General features: G+C 44.6%; 1 protein-coding gene across 2 annotated transcripts in view; it reads left to right on the forward strand.

The window, feature by feature from the left end:
- Positions 1 to 22,049, forward strand: part of WDR17 (WD repeat domain 17) — an 811,699-nt gene that overhangs the window by 23,696 nt on the left and 765,954 nt on the right. The window lies entirely within an intron of this gene.

A 22,049-nucleotide genomic window follows, 5' to 3' on the forward strand; every position in this document is an offset into this window, starting at 1 on the left:
CAAATATGAAACGATTATATTGGGGTCACCTAATGTGTCATTAAAACGCTGTACTGTGTTAAACCCGGCAACTTTGCTTCCCAATGAGAATACAGATGTTGATGATGCCGAGGAGGTAGAACATGATTGTCTTGAGGTAACAGAACTGTGCACCAAACCAAGACCTGACATTAAAGATACCCAATTGGAAGAAAATGATTACATTATCTTTGTTAATGGTTCATACCAGAGGGACTCAGTGGGCGTACTGCGAGCCGGATATGCTGTGTGCACAATCACCGGTATCCTAGAAGCATCTTGGCTCGAAAAAGTGTACTCTGCTCAAGTGGCCGAATTGGTTGCTCTTACTAGGGCATGCCATGCTGCTGACAAATTAAAAGTCACTATCTATACTGACATCAGATATGGATTTGGAATTGTCCATGATTTCGGCCAGCTATGGTCACAGAGGGGTTTCATGACCTCTTCTGGTTCTCCAGTGAAAAACAGTGAAAGAATTAAGGAGTTGTTGCATGCGATTCAGTTACCTCTTGAAATTGCCGTGGTGAAATGCAGCGCTCATGTGAAATCACAAGACTTCGTGTCAATGGGGAATGGATATGCAGATCAAGTCGCAAGGTTTTGTGCATTGAACTGTATATCGTTCAAAGATCAGTGGGAATTGTTACCTGAAACAGAAAATGAGACGTGCACAGATTATGCATTGAGGGTGGTTGACACGATGGAAGAACTAAAATTGTTGCAGGGACGTGCCAACAGAGAAGAGAAATGTTCTGGGCTTAAAATGCAATGTGTACAAAGACCTGATGATTTGTGGGTTTCAGATGAGGGGAAAATGGTTTTGCCAAACAGTCTCTTGTCACAATTTGCAAGGTTTCACCATGGTCAAGCACATATTGGGAGAGATGCCATGATCAGGGTGTTCGAAATTGATTGGTTTAACCTGAAATTCAGACAAGCTGCAGAAGTGATTTGTCACAGGTGCATCATCTGTCAGCAGATGAATGCGGGGAAAGGGACAGTGGTGAATTTGAGCCACTTTGGGAGAGCTGGAGGTCCATTTAGCAGAATGCAATTGGATTTTATTGAGATGCCTGTGTGCGGAGGTCTGAGATACGTGTTGGTGATTGTGTGTATCTTTAGTCACTGGATTGAAGCTTACCCCACACATAGGAATGACAGTCTCACAGTAGCGAAGTTGCTGCTTAGGGAAATGATACCGCGTTTCGGGTTCCCGATCTCTTTAGAATCAGATAGAGGAAGTCACTTCAACAATGAGGTGGTTAAGCTCTTGTGTGCAGCATTGAACATTGAACAGAAGTTGCATTGTAGCTACCGTCCTGAAGCATCAGGACTAGTGGAGCAGATGAATGGTACCTTGAAGTCGAGAATGGCAAAAATGTGCTGAGCTACAAATTTGAAATGGCCAGATGCATTGCCCTTAGTACTAATGTCAATGAGAAATACACCCAACAAGAAAACAGGACTATCTCCTCATGAAATTCTCATTGGCCGAGCTATGAGATTGCCCACAGTGCCTGCGAATGCTCTTGTGAATATCACGGATTATATGGTGTTGGACTACTGCAAGGGTCTGGCTGACGTGGTCCGATCTTTCTCTCACCAGGTGGAAGCAACCACACTGCCACTGATTAATGATCCAGGTCACAACCTGAAAGCTGGTGACTGGGTTGTTGTCAAGAAACACGTGAGGAAGTAGAGTTTGGAGCCACGTTGGAAGGGGCCATATCAAGTGATACTGACAACTGCCACTGCTGTGAAATGTGCGGGAATTCCAAACTAGATCCATGCCAGTCACACAAAGAAGGTGACGTGTCCAACTGATAAGGAACTTGAATTGTCGAAAATAACAGCTACAGAAAAGGAAGTCTCAGGGCCGGAGAGTAATCAAAGGGGAACTGAGACTGAAGGAGAGCCCGTTGAGGATGGCTTGGTCACTCAAACAGCAAATGAGATCCAGAAGGGTGACAGTGAGCCTATCTCAACTGAGGCACCAGGAGGACCGACCCAAAGAGAGGTTCTCCCAGAAGCAGACGGATACGGGTTTGAAGTTGAACCCCTGACAGACCCAGAAGGCGAAGGAGTTGAGACAGAAGGAAGTCAAAGTGTGCAGACTCCTCCTGAGCCGCTTGCAGGTCCGGCAAGAGAAAACACCATAGCACAAGAGGAGGGCATTGAACAGCAACAAGGAAAGCCAAACAGTAAAGGGACACTGAAAGGAGATAAGAGAAAGGTAGTCATTGACGAAACAATAGAAGAAGAGGTTGATACCACAAGGAAAGAAGATTTGAGTGAAGGAGAATTGCAGGGTGACCGCAAGTTGCAAAGGAAGAGAATAGCAAACAGAAGATACGCGGGTCCTGAATTGGCTTATGCAACATCAGCTGAGTGGCAACAAGAGTTCTTAGCATTCTATTTTGATCGAGAAGTTCCAGGTCAATACTATGGTACTTGAAGTTGCCTACGAATAAAAGAGACTGTGTTAAGCTGAAATTGAATAAAGGGAAACCTGAGAAGAGAGACTGATAAATTGCCGGATATGACACTGTTAACCTGTATTGACTTTTGAAAATCGATTGTGACAAGCTGCTAACTGGATTGACAAAGGACTCTGGGAGTGAATAAGAACACTGTAAATACTTGATGAAGAAGGACTTTGGTTAGCTTTGCTGAAAAAAAAGGAGTTTCTAACCATCCTCAAAATTAGTTGTTTACATTTATAGTACTTTACTTTCTGATTCTTTACAGATCATGCCTAGGTCAGGACATGACATTGAGGGGAATAAGCGTTGTAAATATTTGGGTGTTGCTTTGGGTGTTGTGTGCGTGATAGTCATTATAGCTTTGTTTGTGGAGATGCGTTTGGTGGATGAGATTGAAGCTAACAATGCTACAGATTCTGAGACTGCTACACTAACACCCTGGGAAAGGTTTGAGCAGGATACAAAGTATTTGCATGACGAAACTAATACGAAAGGGGAGCTGTCTACTATAGCCTTAGAACCCGCTGTAGCGGGCTCTACCGGCTATTAAAGGCCCGCTCCCCTCGTTAAATGCCCGAGCCGAAGGCGGGTTCTAAGGCTATTAGAACATTCTGCCACACAGGGCAGAATGTTCTATTAAAAAAAAAAAAATTCACGGAGCCCAAAGGGATTAAAATCCCCTCGGGCTCCGTGAGGCTTTGTTCACAGCTGTTGCTGTGAACAAAGCGAACATTGGAATGTTGGCGCTGCGGGCTTTTACCGGCCTGTAAAAGCCCGCAGCACTCCATTGTTTTCAATGGAGCCCCCAGCATTCCAATGTTCTAATAATGTTTTCTATCGCTTGCTGAGTGAGTATGTTGACACTATGGATGCAAAGGCTTGTTATGTGTGTACACAGATTCCTCTTTCAGTCCAAGAGGGAGTTACATATCACACCTTGCCATTAATATACAGGATTAGTTTTAGTCTGCTATTAACATGTTTCTATAATCAAGAGGAAGTACAGTATTTTTATTCAAACTACGATCTTGTGTTCTCTTATGTGCCTATCATAGAAGATCTGAATAGTGTAGCTAAATATTATGCTATAAAGCTGATTAAGGGATTCTTTGAGCCTAGAATGCCAATTAGTACATCATATACACTCCGCAATAATTTGACATGCTTGCTTACACCTGTAGAAAAGAGCTTTCTAGATCACACTGAAGATAGAAGGATGGTTTTGAAGGGGAAACTAGAAAAGGGCTTGCAGCAACGATCATTTCTTAGTAATAGCAATAATGGGGTTAGATAGCAGGGGAAATTAGCTTTAGATGCGAAACATGTAGGTAGGCTTTGCATTACACAGCCGAAGTCATATTATGACAATGTGTTTGTGGGAACGAGTGAGTGTAAACATGTGTTTTTGTTTCAGAATAAATGGACTTTCATGCTAAATGGAATGGATCAAGCGATCCCAGGGGTTTATTATATTTGTGGACTTAGTGCTTATTACCATCGTCCAAAGGGATGGCATGGGACATGTTATTTGGGAATAGTTTTCCCTAAGATCTATCAACTTGATGATCTAAAGAAATTTCCGAGGAATGTGTGCTGAATAGGAATCCCCAGCTTGTTCATTTATACCCTGTATCATGTAATAATATTCACTGAACATCTTATTCTTCCCAAAGACATGTCACATGCTGGTGGAGAGACCAAAATGGCTTTTGTGAGTTTTCAGCATAACACCTCTCTTGTTGCTTTGTGAGCTGCTCTACACAGTTGATGAAAACATACGTTTCTATGAGCTCTTGCTCAAATGCTCAATTCAGTTCAGTCAAGTTTTGTTGAAGACTACTACTTCATCCTAATCCTTACGCTGCCTTTCTTTTATTGTCACTATCAGTTGCATTTTCCCCATGAGTATGAATTACAATGATATCCAGCATTCGCCAAACAGCTACTTGCATACTATTTTCCTTCCTGACCCTTATGATAATTTTCGACCTCCCTTCTCAAAGTTGCCAGGGTTAAGAAAGTTTGACTGGGTGGTAAAGCATTTCCCTTCCTAATGGCTACCACATAGAGCTCTCTTCCATTTCATTTGTGAAACAAACTAATTTGTTTGTCTTCCAAAAGATGCTTAAAACTTGGTTATTAATGCATTATATTTTCTACCTTCCTTAGTTTGGTTAGGTCTTCTGTATAGCGCAAGGACACTGTCAAGTAATGATGCACTTAATAAATACAGTAAATAAATAAATTAAAAAAGGATCTTGGTGTAATGATTACAGTAGTGTCTATTTGTACTTAAGTTCCTAGACACCATTCATCAACATAATTGACTTGCCAATATCTCTTTTATGTCTGTATATGAACTTGATCTCTGTTATGAATTGAAAGTGGAATAAAAGCTCTGGAATTCAGGGGCCTACACATGCACGTTTCTTCTCATAGAAAGGAGAACATAATAGAGGAGACTCACTAGATGCTATAGTCTCAAGACCTTTATCACTCCATAAATGTATATTCTGATGATAAAACATTACAAAGAGAAGTCCACAGGTAAGCAAAAACTAGAAAAGTGAACAAAGCTGTAATGAAACTAGAGACAAGAATAAACAGAGGTATAGGATACACCAAACAACATCATCATATGCTTGGAAATAGCTTGGAAATAAAGGAGATTAAGGGGCTGATCAGTAATCGTATGATAAGGACAAAATAGCGGAGAATCGTCTGAGGGCTGCCTCTCTTCACTTCACTAGTTTCCTGTTAAGAATCAAAGAATCAAACCTGTTAGAATTGGGGTCTTTGGTTGACAGTCAGGTTACCCCCTGTTCAAGCAAGGACCCTCACTCTCGTCAGGGTAAAAGAGAATCACCCTCAGCTAACCCCTGCTTACGCCCTTGGTAGCTTGGCAGAGCAGTAGGCTTAACTTCAGAGTGCTAGGTGTAAAGTATTTGTACCAAAACACACAGTAACTTAATGAAAACACTACACAATGACACAACACCAGTTTAGAAGAATAAGGAATATTTATCTAAACAAAACAAGACCAAAATGACAAACATCCGACCTACACAAGTCAAGTTATGAATTTTTAAAGATTAAACTAAAAAATAGCGCTTAAAAACACAAAATGCTTCGATGAGGTGTTAACACAGCGTCGTGACGGAGTCGTTCCCAACAAGCCGACACCAGCGGCGCCGGACACGGAGTCGTGTAGATCCCCAAGTACAGTACCTTTGGTGAAGAGCGAAAACAAGTTGATGCGCAAAGTCAGGGATCGCAGCGTCTGTGCGTAACGTTGAATCCGCGCACATCGAGCGGCGTCGGTCACGACATGGTGGGGCGACTTCCACGGAGTTGCAGACTTCAGCGGGTCTGCAGCAGCGTCAAGCCTGCGAAGTTCGTCACGTTCCAGCGAAGATAACGGAGTCGGTTGCAAGCAGAGTCACCGGATTCAGCAGTGGCGTCGGTCCGAACTCGTCCGAAGTCGATATCCTTGGATTTCCACAAGCTTTCCTTTCAAGGGCCCAGTGACTGGATAGGGCACCACTTGTCAGAGCAGGAGACTCTCCAGAGACTCCAGGTGCTGGCAGAGAGAAGTTTTTGATTGTCCCTGAGACTTCAAACAACAGGAGGCAAGCTCTAAATCAAGCCCTTGGAGATTTCTTCACAAGATGGAAGGCACACAAAGTCCAGTCTTTGCCCTCTTACTCAGGCAGAAGAAGCAACTGCAGGCTAGCTCCACAAAGCACAGTCACAGGTAGGGCAGCACTTCTCCTCAGCTCTTCAGCTCTTCTCCAGGTAGCAGTTCCTCTTGTTTCCAGAAATGTTCTAAAGTCTGTGGTTTGGGGTGCCCTTCTTATACCCAATTTCTCCTTTGAGGTAGGCCTACTTCAAAGTAAAGTCTCTTTTGAATGTGAAATCCTGCCTTGCCCAGGCCAGGCCCCTGACATTCACCAGGGGATCAGAGACTGCATTGTGTGAGGACAGGCACAGCAGCCCTTTCAGGTGTAAGTGACCACTCCTGCCCTCCCTCCTAGCACAGATGGCTCATCAGGAAATGCAGACTACACCCCAGCTCCTTTTGTGTCACTGTCTAGTGTGAGGTGCAACCAGCCCAACTGTCAAACTGACCCAGACAGGGAATCCACAAACAGTCAGAGGCACAGAAATGGTATAAGCAAGAAAATGCTCACTTTCTAAAAGTGGCATTTTCAAACACACAATCTTAAAATCAACTTTACTAAAAGATGTATTTTTAAATTGTTAGCTGAGAGACCCCAAACTTCACATGTCCATCCGCTCCCAAAGAAAATCTACACTTTAATCAGATTTGAAAGTAGCCCCCATGTTAACCTATGAGAGGGACGGGCCTTGCAACAGTGAAAAACTAATTTAGCAACATTTCACTGTCAGGACATATAAAACACGTTACTATGGGGGTCATTCCGACCCCGGCGGGCGGCGGGTGCCGCCCGCCGGGTGGAAACCGCCCAAACACCGCACCGCGGTCAAATGACCGCCGCAGTGATTCTAACTTTCCTGCTGGGCCGGCGGGCGATCTCAAGAAGATCGCCGGCCGGCCCAGCGGGAAAGCCCCTGCAAAGAGGAAGCCGGCTTCGAATGGAGCCGGCGGATTTGCAGGGGTGCGACGGGTGCAGTTGCACCCGTCGCGATTTTCAGTGTCTGCAAAGCAGACACTGAAAATCATTATGGGCCCCCAGGGGCCCCACGACACCCGTTCCCGCCAGCCTCTGCCAGGAACAGGCTGGCGGGAAGGGGGTCGGAATCCCCATGGCGGCGCTGCAAGCAGCACCGCCATGGAGGATTCCCTGGGCCAGGGGTAAACTGGCGGGAAACCGCCGGTTGCCCTTTTCTGACCGCGGCTTTACCGCCGCGGTCAGAATTGCCCATGAAGCACCGCCAGCCTGTTGGCGGTGCTTCCTCGGCCCTCTGCCCTGGCGGTTTCAAACCGCCAGGGTCAGAATGAGGGCCTATATGTCCTACCTTAACCATACACTGCACCCTGCCCTTGGGGCTACCTAGGGCCTACCTTAGGGGTGCCTTACATGTAAGAAAAGGGAAGGTTTGGGCCTGGCAAGTGGGTACAAGTCGAATTTACAGTTAAAACTGCACACACAGACACTGCAATGGCAGGTCTGAGACATGATTACAGAGCTATTTATGTGGATGGCACAACCAGTGCTGCAGGCCCACTAGTAGCATTTGTTTACAGGCCCTGGCACCTCTAGTGCACTTTAATAGGGACTTACTAGTAAATCAAAAATGCCAGTCATGGATAAACCAATCACATACAATTTACACAGAGAGCATATGCACTTTGGCACTGGTTAGCAGTGGTAAAGTGCTCAAAGCCAACAGTAACAGGTCAGAAGAAAATAGGAGGCAAGAGGCAAAAAGATTGGGGATGACCCTGCATAAGCAAAAAAGTCCAACAAGACCCCCACCAGTTTCATTCAGAAACTGTCCGATGAAACAGTACGATCTGTTGCAAGAATGAAACGGTCATGATATACGCACTTCCTCTGGGACTTGACCAATGAGATCTTGCCAGTGGTCGCAGAAGACCAGAGGACCTCACTGACTCAAGATGGGGCAAATATATGATCCATCCTGGTCTTGATACTACTGACTGAGAAGGGTTGTTGGCACTAGCATGGTGCTTCACACTTATGACTGGATGCGCTTAATAGGATTCTCTTGAGATGTACATGCTTCTCTCGTGGATATGTCTTTCGATGCCTCAGGCTTGTTAAGCAAAAAACATGATTGTGCCTTGGAATTTTCCATAGAGAGGGCCACATCACATTAGCAGGGTCTTTTGACTCCTACCAAATTGTGAACACACCAATTTCAGAAATTCTGAGCCTACTTTAAGTGGCTGGTGTATAGACAGAGTCACTTTCTTCAGCCTATGCAGCAATCACCCCAGTCTGTAAGAGGGCAGGGATGTGAATCAACCAATCAACATGTATGCCATCACTCCCACATTTGCCCTATAAAGCCACAAAGCTTTAGCTTACCATTAGTGGAGCACAGTTACCCTGGGGGAGGAAGGTTCCAGCATTTTCTCCCAGGGTGGAGGTCAATCATGTCCAGCAAGCGGATGCTTCAGATTCTTCAGAATGGCTGTGCCCTTGGCTTTCCTTCCTCTCTGCGGCTCTGCAAGATACATCTTTTCAATAATAATGTCCTGTAATCCCCACAGTTACTACCTGTGCTTCAAGATAGGCCAGAGGCATTTTCAGTTTGACATGCTGCCCTTAGGCCTCACCAATGGCCCTCAGGTGTTCACAAAAGTGATGCTCGTACTCGCCACCCATCTTCAAAGGTCATAGATACCACTTTTCCCCTACCTTGACAACTGGCTTTTGAAGGTAGACTCGCCATAGTCAGTCATGGACTGACTGCATACTACTACGAACGACGTGACATCATTAGAGTTCAATGAGCCAAAGTCGCTCCTGACTCCTTTGCAGAGGCTTCCTTTCATTAGAAATGTTCTAGAAATGTTGCAGTTCAGGGCTTTCCCTCTGTTTCAACAAGTCCAGACCATTCAGACTATGTTTCCAGTGTTTCAGCTTCAGTCCTGGATTTTGGAGAGAGCAGATCTGAGGCTTCTTGACCACTTAGATTCCTGAGGAGGAGGATTCCTTGTAAATTATGCCATGTGACATATGGGGACTCTGCAGCAGAATCTGAAATTCAAATGGGACCAAGGAAACTGGTCAGATAGCATTCATGCTTCAGAGGAGAGTGCACATGACGTGCAGCATTGTTTCTTGACTGCCATTGGTCCAGCAGCAGGCCCCTCTCCGCTCCCCACCCAGAGCTGACTGTGTTGAATGACACGTCACTGCTGGGATGGGAAGTCATGTGGGGTAGATGGAGATCAGGGGTCTGCTGCAGAAACCTAGCTCCATTTCTGTTGGAGTGGAAGCCCATTCATTTGACATTGAAGTCTTCCTGCTGTCCATCAAGGGGGATGCTTGTGCAGGTTCTCTTGACAATACTACCTCCATGTGGTACTTCAGCAAGCAGGACAGAGTGGGGTCCTAGGCTCTGTGCCAAGAGACTCTATACCTCTGGAGTTCACTGAAGCTTCAGGGTATTGCCCTCATGGTGAACCATCTGGTAAGATCCTTGAATGCCAAGTTGGAAGAGCTCAGTCAGTGTCATCTGATGGACTACAAATGGCATCTGAATCCAGAGGCGACACAGAGCATATTCCTTCAGTGTGGGGAATCCTGACAAATTCTTTTTACCACTGTCGAGAACGCACAATGTCAAGGGTTTTGTCTATTGAAGATTCCATGAATACACTCGCTAGGAGATGCATTTCAGCTGAAATACAACATGGAGTTCCTTGTATGCCTTCCTGCCTCTCCTACCCCAAGTTCTGAAAAAGACCAGGAATGACCAGACCCAAACCCTTCTTGTGACTCTGGATTTGGACAGGAGAGTGTCGTACCCAGGGCATCTGGGACTGAGTATCCGCCCTCCAATCAGGCTACCACTTTGGGAGGCTCTTCTTTTGCAACAGCACGGCAGGGTCCTACACTTGCATCTGTACAATCTACACCTCCTTGCATTGAAATTAAGCAGCAGCAGTTGACTACTTTTAATCCGCCACCCAAAGTTGTAGATGTCATCCTTGATATCATGCGCCCGTCCACGAAGTTAATTTAGGTTGGGCGCTGGGACAAATCTGTTGCCTGGTGTGGATTCCCTTTATATGCAAAACTGTCTGATGTTTTATTGTTTATTATCTGTACCCCAGCAAAGCCTTGCAGTGAGCACTATTCAGGGTTATTTGTCAGCCCTTTGGGCCTTCATGTGTTTGATGGACCATTCTTCCTGCCTGTAATCGCTTGTGATGCGGTTTATTTATGGTTTAACACACATGCTCCCTCCCAAACCATTTGTGATGCCACAATGGGACCCTAACTTGGTCTTGATGCTTGTCTTGTGTATGCCATTCAAGCCGATATGCAGCTGCTCTTTGTGTCTTCTAACCTTGAAGACTATCTTTCTCCTTGCAATCACTTCAGCTCATTGCATGATTGAACTTCAGGAACTCTCTATACAGCTGTCCTATACCACAAACTGGTGATGAGGACTTGGCCAGCCTTCTTACCAAAAGTTGTGTATCGCTCCCATGTTGGACAATCCATCTCTTCTGCTTTCTTTGACACTACTCACCCCTTGAAGGAGAAGATACTCCATCGGGTGGACCACAATAGGGGTTTGAGCTTTTACATCAATTGTAACAAGGTCCTTAAAGTGGACAAACAGCTTTAGGTGGGATTCTCAAGGATGAGGAAATGGAAGGCTGTGCAAAAGAGGACTCTTTCAACCCCTTCGCTGCCAGGCCTTTTTCCCTCCTGTGCCGAGCCTTTTTTTGGCTATTAGGGATTCTAGGGGTACCCAGAGTTTGTGGGTTCCCCAGGAGGACACCAAGAAATTAGCCAAAATAGAGCAAAAATTGTGTTAAAAAAAAAGAAAAAGGGAAAAAGGGCTGCAGCAGAAGGCTTGTGGTTTTTTTCCCTGAAAATGGCCTCAACAAAGGGTTTGCGGTGCTAAAATCACCATCTTCCCAGTATTTAGGAACAGGCAGACTTGAATCAGAAAACCACATTTTTCAACACAATTTTGGCATTTTACTGGGACATACCCCATTTTTACTATTTTGTGTGCTTTCAGCCTCCTTCCAGTTAGTGACAGAAATGGGTGTGAAACCAATACTGGATCCCGGAAAGCTAAACATTTTTGAAAAATAAACCAAACTTTGAATTCAGCAAGGGGTCATTTGTGTAGATCCTACAAGGTTTTCCTACAGAAAATAACAGCTGAAATAAAAATATATTGAAATTGAGGTGAAAAAACCAGCCATTTTTCTCCATGTTTTACTCTGTCAGATTTTTTTAAAGCAATATACCATTACGTCCGCTGGACTCTTATGGTTGCAGGGGTATATAGGGCTTGTAGGTTCATCAAGAACCAGGGGTACCTAGAGCTAATAAAGCAGCGGCACCTTGCAATGGGTTTTCATTCTATACTGGATATACAGCAACTCATTTGCTGAAATATAAAGAGTGAAAAATAGATATCAAGAAAACCTTTGTATTTCCAAAATGGGCATAAAATAAGGTGTTGAGAAGCAGTGGTTATTTGCACATCTCTGAACTCCGGGGTGCCCATACTAGCATGTGAATTACAGGGCATTTCTCAAATACACGTCTTTTTTACACACTGTCTTACATTTGGAAGGAAAAAATGTAGTGAAAGACAAGGGGCAATAACACTTGTTTTGCTATTCTGTGTTCCCCCAAGCCTCCCGATAAAAATGGTACTTTACTTGCGTGGGTAGGCCTAATACTTGCGTCAGGAAATGCAACATGGACACATCACATTTTTACATTGAAATCTGAAGTTTTTTTTGCAAAGTGCCTAGCTGTAGATTTTGGCCTCTAGCTCAGCCAGCACCTAGGGGAAACCTACCAAGCCTGCGCATTTTTGAAAACTAGACACCTAGGGGAATCCATGCAAAAAAATCTTCCCTGGTTTCTGGTGGGCTTTCTGCCCCCCTTTGGGGCAGGCGGGCCTTCCAAAAATAGGCCGATCTGCCCCCAAAGTGGGCAGATATAGCCAACAGTAATGTGCCCCCATGGGGAGTGACCCTTGCCCAAGGGGCTGCGAGCCCAAACAAAACACACACATACACACACACCGATCCCTGGTGCCTAAGTGGTTTCTGCCCCCCTTGGGGGTAGATCGCCCTAATAAAAATAGGTCGATCTGCACCCAAGAGGGGCAGAAATGGCCTAAAATAAATTTGCCCTCCAGGGGAACGACCCTTGCCTAAGGGGTTGCGCCCCTTGCGTGAAATTGACACAAACAAATAAAAATCCCTGGTGTCTAGTGGTTTCTGCTCCCCTTGGGAGCAGATTGGCATAACAAAAATAGGTTGATCTGCCCCCAATGGGGCCAGAAAAGGCCTAAATACAATTTGCCCCCCAGGGGAGCGACCCTTGCCTAAGGGGTCGCTTCCCATACATAAAAACATAAAGTAAACAAAATATATATATATCCCTGATGTCTAGGGGTTTCTGTCCCCCCTTGGCGCAGATCAGCCTAATTATAATAGGCCGATCTATCCCCAGGGGGGCAGAAAAGGCCTAAAAATATTTTGCCCCCCTGGGGAGCATTCCTTGCCCAAGGGGCGACTCCCCTTCTGCGCAAGTATAAAAAAAAGAAATTCCCTGGTGTCTAGTGGTTTCTGCCTCCCTTGGGGGAAGATTGGCCTAGTAAAAATAGGCCAAAATGGCCTAACTACAGCTTGCCCCCAGGGGAGCGACCCTTGCCTAAGGGGTCACTCCCCATACATAAAAACATAAAGTAAATTAAAAAAATATATATATATCCCTGCTGTCTGGAGGATTCTGCCCCTCTGGAGGCAGATCGGCCTAATTATAATAGGCCAGGGGGCAGAAATGCATAAAAATATTTTCCCTCCTGGAGAGCAGTCCTTGCCCAAGCGGGCGCTCCCCTTATGCATAAGTATAAAAAAAAAAAAAATCCCTGGTATCTAGTGGTTTCTGCTACCCCTTCCCCCCTGGGGCAGAAATGGCCTAAAAATAATTTGGCCCCCCGGGGAGAGACCCTTGTCTAAGGGTTTGCTCCACCCATATAAAAAAAATAAACAAAAAAAAATCCCTGTGTCTAGGGAGTTTCTGCCCCCCCCCCCCGCCGGGGGCAGATCGGCCTAATTGTATTAGGTTGATCTGCCCCCGGGGGGGGGCAGAAATGGCCTAAAAAAAAAATTGCCCACTGGGGAGTGGCCCTTGCCAAAGAGGCCACTCCCCTCATGAGTAAGTCTGAAAAATAAAATCCCTGTTGTCTAGTGGGCATTTCAGAAATGCTTGCAGAGACATGAAAGGAAAGGAGGCGCCTTTCCTTCCCTTTCATGCCTTTACCTGCCCCCTCCTCCCAAGCGGAAGAGAAATGCTGAGCATTTCTCTTCCACATCGCGCGGGAGGTGACCTCTGATGAGGTCAGGACAGGTTTGCATGCTGACGTCACTGGGGGGGTTCGCGGGTGGAAGTGGAAGCGATTTGTTTTAAACATGTAATATTTGAAAATTGAATTATTTCAGTTTTACAATTTCTGTAATTTTGTTTTGTATCTTTTTCATTTCAAATGCCGTGACTGAATACCAATGAAGTTGTTGGTTTTTCAGATTTGGTACAACACTTTTGTAACATATTTTAAAAACTTAAGTTCCTCAACTTTACAGTTTTCAGTATTTGTGTTTTACTTATTATCTATAAAGCGGCATGGGATTTATCACATTGGCTCCCCCATTTTTGTTACAAATCTTAGTCTTGGTGTAGGGTTGAAGTTATGAGTATTTCTTCATTCGCAGTAGGTGATTCATGTGCATATCATGTAGAATGTGGTTACTTGTGTGAGCTCCATGTTCTGGTCTGGCATGCTGGTGCTGCTTGGATTCCAAAGCAGTTAGTCAGAGTTGTCACCTACGCTAGAGGCTGGTACCAGACGTGGGCTCCCATTATATATATGTACACAGTAAAATTTAGAATTCCCATTCCCTGCTTCATGGACCATCATTCTTACATTTGGTGAGGAGGACCCTTCCAGCGAGCCCACAACCCACCGATACGTTTTGAATTAATGTTATTGTTAGCGAACAGTTCTGACTATCAGGTCCGCCCTGATTTTTCACTTCTTGACCACCTGGTTTTTGACCTTTTACAAAGAGGAAGCCTCCTAGACGGGGACTCACGCACAGTAAACTCATGGTAAAATTAACTGAGCGTGTTTGCCGCTGGTGCCGCCTTGCTCAGGAAAGGCCACTATGGCGCAGCAAGAGTAGGAGGCCCTGGGTGGGTTACACATGATCATGTGTGCACACACATGTGCAGCCATGTGAGGGCTGTGAGGAGGAGGATTCCCTGAGTGCGCAGCCCAAGAACTGCGCTTAGGTAAGCTTGGCCAGGAGGTACTATGCGAGTGGGTGGTGACCTGGAGTAGGCCTATTGAGATGAGTGTACACATGTGAGGGATAGTCAGTGTGCTTACTGTCTTTTCACTGTAGGGACACTCCATTTAATGTCAATGTCAGTGTGCTTACTATATTTGCATTGTAAGGGCACTCCATTAAATGTCAATGGGAAAGGATGGCCTAGGGTGCAACTCCAGACCTCTGGGGTTCACTGAGACCAGAGTCACACCAAGGTACACTGTAACCTTTAGAAAAAGAATAATGCAGTAGGTTACAAGAGCATAGTGATACAACTTATGGGTCATCCAGGGATGTCCTTTTTCTCTGAATCAGCTCAGGATTAGGACCAATTACTGCTTTGTCCAGCTGCTTGAGCTAGGCCTTGCATCAATCAGCCAGCTGTCATTCCGTGCCATGAGCAGGCTGGAAAGGCCCTGGGAGAAATATCAGGTAGGAGGGGCTGAGACTTTCATAGCACATGTGGCAACTAACTCCTGGATGAAACCATTTTGGGCTATCCCAGAAGACTGTGCAGGAAGGAGGGGACAGGGGCAAGGCAGTGATGTAGCACATCTGGATAGGCCAAAGTTGTAGACCTAATGGACACTACCGCCCCCACTTAAAAGGTACTGCACAGGGGAGAGCTCTCTCTTTTGGCTGCGCTTCACTGCTGGACACTGGGACTGCAGACGGGCATCATGGGCAGCTGGAAGGAAGAACCCCCTGACTGGCCCCTAAGGCAGGGACTCTGGCCCAGTGAGGTGCATGCCAGGGCCAGGTACGCTGGCCCCCTTACATCCTCTGAGGACTAGTTGGTGGAAGGACCGGGCTACCACAAGTGGAGCATGCTGCCCAGAAGGAAAAGAGGGCACCCAGAGGAAAGACTTCTGCAGGGAGTCAGTGGGATTGCCTCCCTATAATCTGAGACCCTTCTAGGCCTGAGGAGAGTGCTCCTGGTGGCCATTATATATGTATTAAAAGTTGGTGCACGAAGGCAAGCGGGGTACGTTGAAGTCCATCATTCTTACAGTTGGGCAAATATTACTAAAGAATTATCTGACATCAGCATTTTGGAAATTCACTATACAAACTGTTGCCTTGTATGTAATATTGCACATTTTATGGTACTGTCAAGTTCTATTTTAGTATATACATTATGTCCTTTAGTGTACCGGTATATATTTTAGCGTATATATCATCTCCTATTTAGTTTCTGTACAAAACCACTCATTTTGAAACGTTCTGTCAAGCTCTGGGCCTTTTGTGCGCTATAAAGTATTAAATAAATAAATAAGAATGATTACTTCATCCTCTTTGTGGTACCCGGCTTCCTCTTCAGTCAGTCTCTCCCGTGTTTTGTGCAGAACGAACTAAATGTGTTTCGTCTATCTCAGAATTGTGTTTGTCGTCCTCGATGAACCTTGAGTGACTCATTTTGCTTCATTGTGTTTCTATTTATATTTTTATCCCATTCTGCTTTAGGGAGGGAACTCTTCTGATATTTATATAGATTTAATTTCATATCACCTGGACAGATTACTGGCCCACAGAAAATCCGTTTTTTTTCAGCATCCATCATTTGGCTGAACGCATAAATTGTTTTTAGTAAAAGCATATCGGTAATTTTTCAGTAACATACAGTACTAATGTGAAGATTGTTTGATTTAATATTTTTTCTAAACATCTTCATTTTTAGAAAGAATTGAGCAAAATTCATCATACATCATAATCATACATTTAGCACGAATTTAGTTGTTGCAATATGATCGTTAATAATTAATTTTTCACTTTGTAGATTTTGAGGTGCGTGCTCTATGAGGTGCCTATTGCAGCATATTCGCGGGTGATTTTGCCTGCTTTCTGCAGTCCAGTGGCATGTGGCTGCTGCCCAGTTTATAAACGTATGTTTTCTGTCCTCTCTTTTGCCGGGTAGTTTACTGCAGGAATGTCCAATGTAGGTTCAGGCGGGCCACGTTTTTGTGATAGCCACATACGATAAACTGAATACAATACAACAGTCCTAAATGGAATTCATTTAAATAGCGGTCATCCTGAAACTATGACTTCAATTAGTCCTTGTTGAACCTATGTTGAACACTTCTAGTCCAGGTCACAAAAATACCTTTTAAATCACATTGTTTACATAGAGGACTGAAAGATTAGTTCTGCATCTCTGCACACAAAACTCAAGTAATGGGGATTTCTAAATGCTATGTCTTGTAATTCTGTGTAGTCTGCCATTAGTAGATCTCCTTATTTCACCTAGAGTTTAGGAAGCATGTGGGGTGGTACCCGAACACCTGAGCAGTGGCTTCCACTAGGTACTTAGCCACAATGGTTGTAAGGTACTAAGTAGTTTAGGTTTAGTACTAAAAGCAAGTCAATTTAATTCCATTTCATGCAGAGTCCCCTGCACTTTTCTCTTTCCCCCACATTCAGATGCCAATTTTTTTAACTGGTTTTGGATTTGCACCATCTTTAGGGGCCATTTCCAGCAGGTCAGCTAGTGGCCTGCGAGATGAGACACCCCTAAGAATTTTTGTGGTCAAAGAGATGACCACTGCAAAACACTTACACAGAGTAGATGGGCTACTTGCCCATTCTCCACATTTTAGGGATCATTATGACCCCGGCGGTGAGTGGTAATGTGGGGGCACTACTGCCAACAGGCTGGCGGTACCTACCGCCACATTATGAGAATGGACGGTTGGCTGCAGCCAACCCACCACTTCTCCACTCAGACCGCCATGGCGGTAGCAGCTGCCGGGCCGGAGATATCAATCTCCAGCCCGGCGACCGCTATAGTACTGCCGGCGGCATTTTGAGCCAGCCTACCACCATGGTTTTCGTGGCATTAGCAACACCACAAAAACCATGGTGGTAGGCCCTACGAGTGACAGAGAATTTCTTCCCTGTCACTGGTAGTAGGTTCACCCACCCCCAAAACACTCCACAGACTCCCCTACCCCCCCACCATCCACACTCCCCCCTTCCAATTCCCCACCCCACCATACACACACACACCCGCAGACACGCACCATGCATACACCCACTCACTCACACTGGCATACACGCATTCATACATGCACACATCCAGTCATGCTCGCACACATCCGTACACACATTCACACTAACATGCAGACACACATTCACATTTTCATTCTATCACGCATTCACACACATGCATACACCCACGCAAACAACACTACACACACACACGCATTCATGCACACGCTCACACATTCATGCACACAATCCCACACTCACACACACACACACACACACACACACACACAAAACAACCCTTACCCCCCGCCCCTGTTGGAAGCCCAACTTACCTTCATCCAGGTAGTCTTCCATCAGGGAACAGGACGGGGCACTGCTACCACCAGCAGAGCCCGCCAGCAGAACACCGCCAGGCCGTATCATATGTCATAATACTGATGGTGGCGGTCTACTGGCGTGGTGGTGCTGGTGGTAGCAGCGCCACCTTATCACCATCCGCCAGTATGGCCACGGCCGGATTTCGGCCCTTATTGTGGCAGAAGTCCAGCTGTGGTCATAATCTGGTGGACGGATGGTAGCCGCGGTGGTAGTCGTTTGGCAGCCATCACCGTGGCGGTAGGCGGTTTATAGCGCCAATGTCACAATACGGGCCTTTGTGTCTTCTGCACATAGAGCAAGAGTCCAGCAGCAGCCCATGAGAGTTTAGAGGCGATCTGATTACATTACACACCAAATGACATTAAGGGAGGCCTCCTGCCATCCCCATGGACAAGAGAGTGACAGTACTCCTTGTTCTACAAATCTGTATAGTACCTAAATCCAATATGCACTGTGAAGGGATTGCTTTCTTGCAAACAATTATTTTAAGGGTCCAGCTACCTTCCATCCAACAACCATTTGTTTTGAAGATTAGCTAACCCTGTGTGCCGGGTTAGTGTTCACATTTTCACTCAAAGAAGCTTTTTTCTTCAACAAGGAAAAAGTACTGGACCTGAAGTAGGGCAACTTGTGTGTGTCTTCTTCAGGGCTGAGGATAAGGTCTGCTGCATAAGGTCTGCTGCCACTGTTCCCTGAAAGGAGAATGAGGGAAATGCCTGGTGTGTTGAGGAACTGTCTTATTTCATGTCCAGTGCTCCTAAAACATCTGCTCTACATACTCCCATAATGAATAATGAGATGAAAAGTGATGGCAAGATTGGAGACAGTTGCTGCTCTGTACAATCCAAACTTGCAGAATATTGAAAGCAGAACACTCCCTCTTCCCTAGATTCCTCCAAGATGCAGACTGCCTTGGGCCCCCTGTCATTTTCTCCTCCCCAAATTTTGCATCCAGCAGTGTGCTGTGTACCGGTGGTGGATCTACTTGTCAGCCAGACTGCCTTGACTATGTTGATTCCCTCTCAGTCCACCAACCTGTGTGCCTGGTTATGAGCACTGCACCAGCTCACTGGTAGCCCTGGACCCTCCAATCTTCACTACATGCATACCATGTCTTTCCGAACTCTACCACTACACTCAAAGTCCCCACCCATCTCCATCTAAAGGATCACTGTTCCCATCGAAAAAGTGATGAGCTTGTAAGTATGCCCCTAAGTGCCTGACTTCGAACCACACTGCAATGCCTGTTCAATCCACAAAATTAGTTAGACCATTGCTGCAAATGCTTACACCATTCTGCTGAACCCGGCGCTGGTAAATATGTGCAGAGAGAGATTAACCTAGAGTAGTGCTGTAAAATGGTTTAGCCCCTTAGACTATAGCAATAGTTGTTGCAAGAATTGTATAACTTCCCGAGCTCTCCATAGGTGCTCAAGTACTGGCCTGACACCCACTGACCACGCTCTGTCTATGATGGAAAAATTGCCTATTAAGCTGCACTGTCTCACTTCTTGAGTTGTTATTTTGAATAAAAAAAGAAACACACAATATATCAAACATAAAAATACATATTCTTTAGAAAAATAGTAGGTAATCACTGTAAAAAATAACAAGATAACACAGTGAAGTGCTAATGCAACACTGAACACCCAAGTTGCCTACTATATATTGTTTGCTATCACTAACTAATCATGAATGATGCGGTGTTTGGAAAAAAACAGACCTTGGAGAATCGCTGTTGGGGGTTCTATGGCATATCATGGTTGAAATATAGGCCTACAAATACATTGTATCTTCTGTATCATTTGCCACTGTATCATCAAGGTCAGCTTATAACAATAAATAGATTTACCATTGTTAACTCCACATTTACCTAACATAATGATATAGTGGATGGAATATTTTTGCAAGTTAATAGTTTGACCACATTGTAGTGATATTTTTTCATCTCTTTATTGGCTTTGTAAATAACATTATGTAGTACACAAAAATAATCTAAGTGTAATTAGATAGGATTTTTTAGTACATTTTTAGTAGTACGAGGTACTTTTGTGGTCTGAAACTTAGTATTAAGCTTTATAAAACAATAAAAGCAATCACAAGATTTTCACTCTTTGTTAGAATGCACAATGTACACATATAAGGAAATACATTCATAACACAGTAAACTTAGCAAGGATTGGTTAATGATGAGGAGGTTGAGGAGCAATCAGGCCTTGGCGACATCTGAAGAAGCTAAACGCATCTAGCGGCAAAATACTGTATTCTACAGTAAGAGTCAACACAATACATGCTGTGAGGTCTAGAGGTCCAGCGACCAGACTTATGGTGTGCAGGGGGAGAGGCTGCAGTTGAACTTCAATGTAATTAGACAAGAGGCACTGTAGGACACATTAATCTGCAATCCAGTTAATTTATAATTGAGACTGTATCAAGGGCGGGAGAGAATAATCCTTGGTTTGGGACTGGAAATTGATGACTTTACCCGGGGTGTTCCTTTTTAGCACTTTGCTCTCTGCCTCAGCCAATGCTATCACCATTTGGCTCCCAAGAGACACACATGAAGCCACTATTGTCTTCCAGTTCTGTTGTGTAATAGTGCACTTTGCAAGCAACAGGGCAAGAGCGAGGAATCTAGTTGTTAATCTTATTTTGGTAAATGTAACCAGAATATCACTCTGACCACAATATTGTAATATTGTGGTATGACGCCCACTAAGGTACTGTTAGAGCACTCTGCAGTGTAATACACTGGGACATTTGGGGTGGCCATCTGTAAGTACAAGAATAGAAATTCGGACCATGCAGTACCTGTTTGAGATTTCCAGTTCCACACAGAAGACACAAAATGAGTCCTGGACTTCTATACATATGGCCAGGGCCCTGGGGCTCCAAATGTGGTTTGGTGACACTTCACTTGGCACATAGGCCAGGTAGGTTGGTAATGGGCTTCCTGTCACGCCACAATGGTCAGAGGCTAGTGGTTACTCTTAAGGGATAATGTTGGTCACCACATAGATGTGCAAAAAGCAACAAGCAAATAAAGGTAGGCGGACATAGAGCGTGTGAACCTCAGAAAGAATTATCATTCATCTTACCTGCACTTGTAGATGAATGGTTCTACTCATCCTCCCTGATGTCTCTATTGAAGAGTATTTTCTCTGCACGCCACATGTCAGCAGCAGGGCAGACAGGCAGAACCTCAGCGAAATATCAAGTTTAGTTTTTGACTTGAGGCAATGGGTAGCACCAGCTCCACTTTCAGGAAGGACCACAGCAGCATCTAAGCAGGTCTGTATCAATGTAGCTCTTAAACAAAGTTGAGTGGGTACAGCACAGTGAGCTTTAGAGGTGTACCCATTCCTTTCCCTCCCTGGGAAAGGACTTACTACAGCATTTCATTGTAGTAACTTTCTATAAAGTGTTTGTAAATACCTATACACATACACATTTGTAGGTGTTCATCAGTATTTTTCTAGGCAACCTTCAGAATCACATTCTGTCCCACCCTTGACCAGTGATTTATCTGAATTAAAATCTGCAAAATGTGCAGGCAGGTTGTTTGTCGAAGTAAATCCTGTATGCTGGTGGAAATGCCTGCTGATTTTAATTCTCTCACTCAGGCCTACATTTGTGTGCTTTGTACACATAAGCTACACATGTGTTCAGAAAAACCTAGATCAACAGAATTGTTGTCATTTTGAGAACTTCTAACATTGATTTGGATATGTCACATATGGGGACACCAATTCTCTGCTACTTACTCCTCACTGTAGTAGATGAATAAGGTTCTTGTTTATACTTTGGTGTATAAGATGCTCCTTCAATATATGGCGGTTATCCCTTCTGCCTCATTACAAGTGTCATGCACTAGTAATACAGTGAATGGTGCATACGCCATGTTTGTGATGGAGTATCCCATAAAGCAAACTCTATGTAATGCCCTTGGTGAAGTGTTTTTGTGATAGGGGAAACTTCTGCTTGTCCCATTTTTTTTAGGATTCAGTGTTGCAGCTATTTTCTGTAAATATGAAAAAGTATTACATTTTTAATATAATCTAAAATACAGTTTTAATTGATTTAAGTCACACAGTAACAAATATAGCTCAAACCAAATGTGT

This window comes from Pleurodeles waltl, chromosome 1_2 (assembly GCF_031143425.1).
Source record: "Pleurodeles waltl isolate 20211129_DDA chromosome 1_2, aPleWal1.hap1.20221129, whole genome shotgun sequence".
In the NCBI taxonomy this organism is placed as follows: Eukaryota; Metazoa; Chordata; class Amphibia; order Caudata; family Salamandridae; genus Pleurodeles; species Pleurodeles waltl.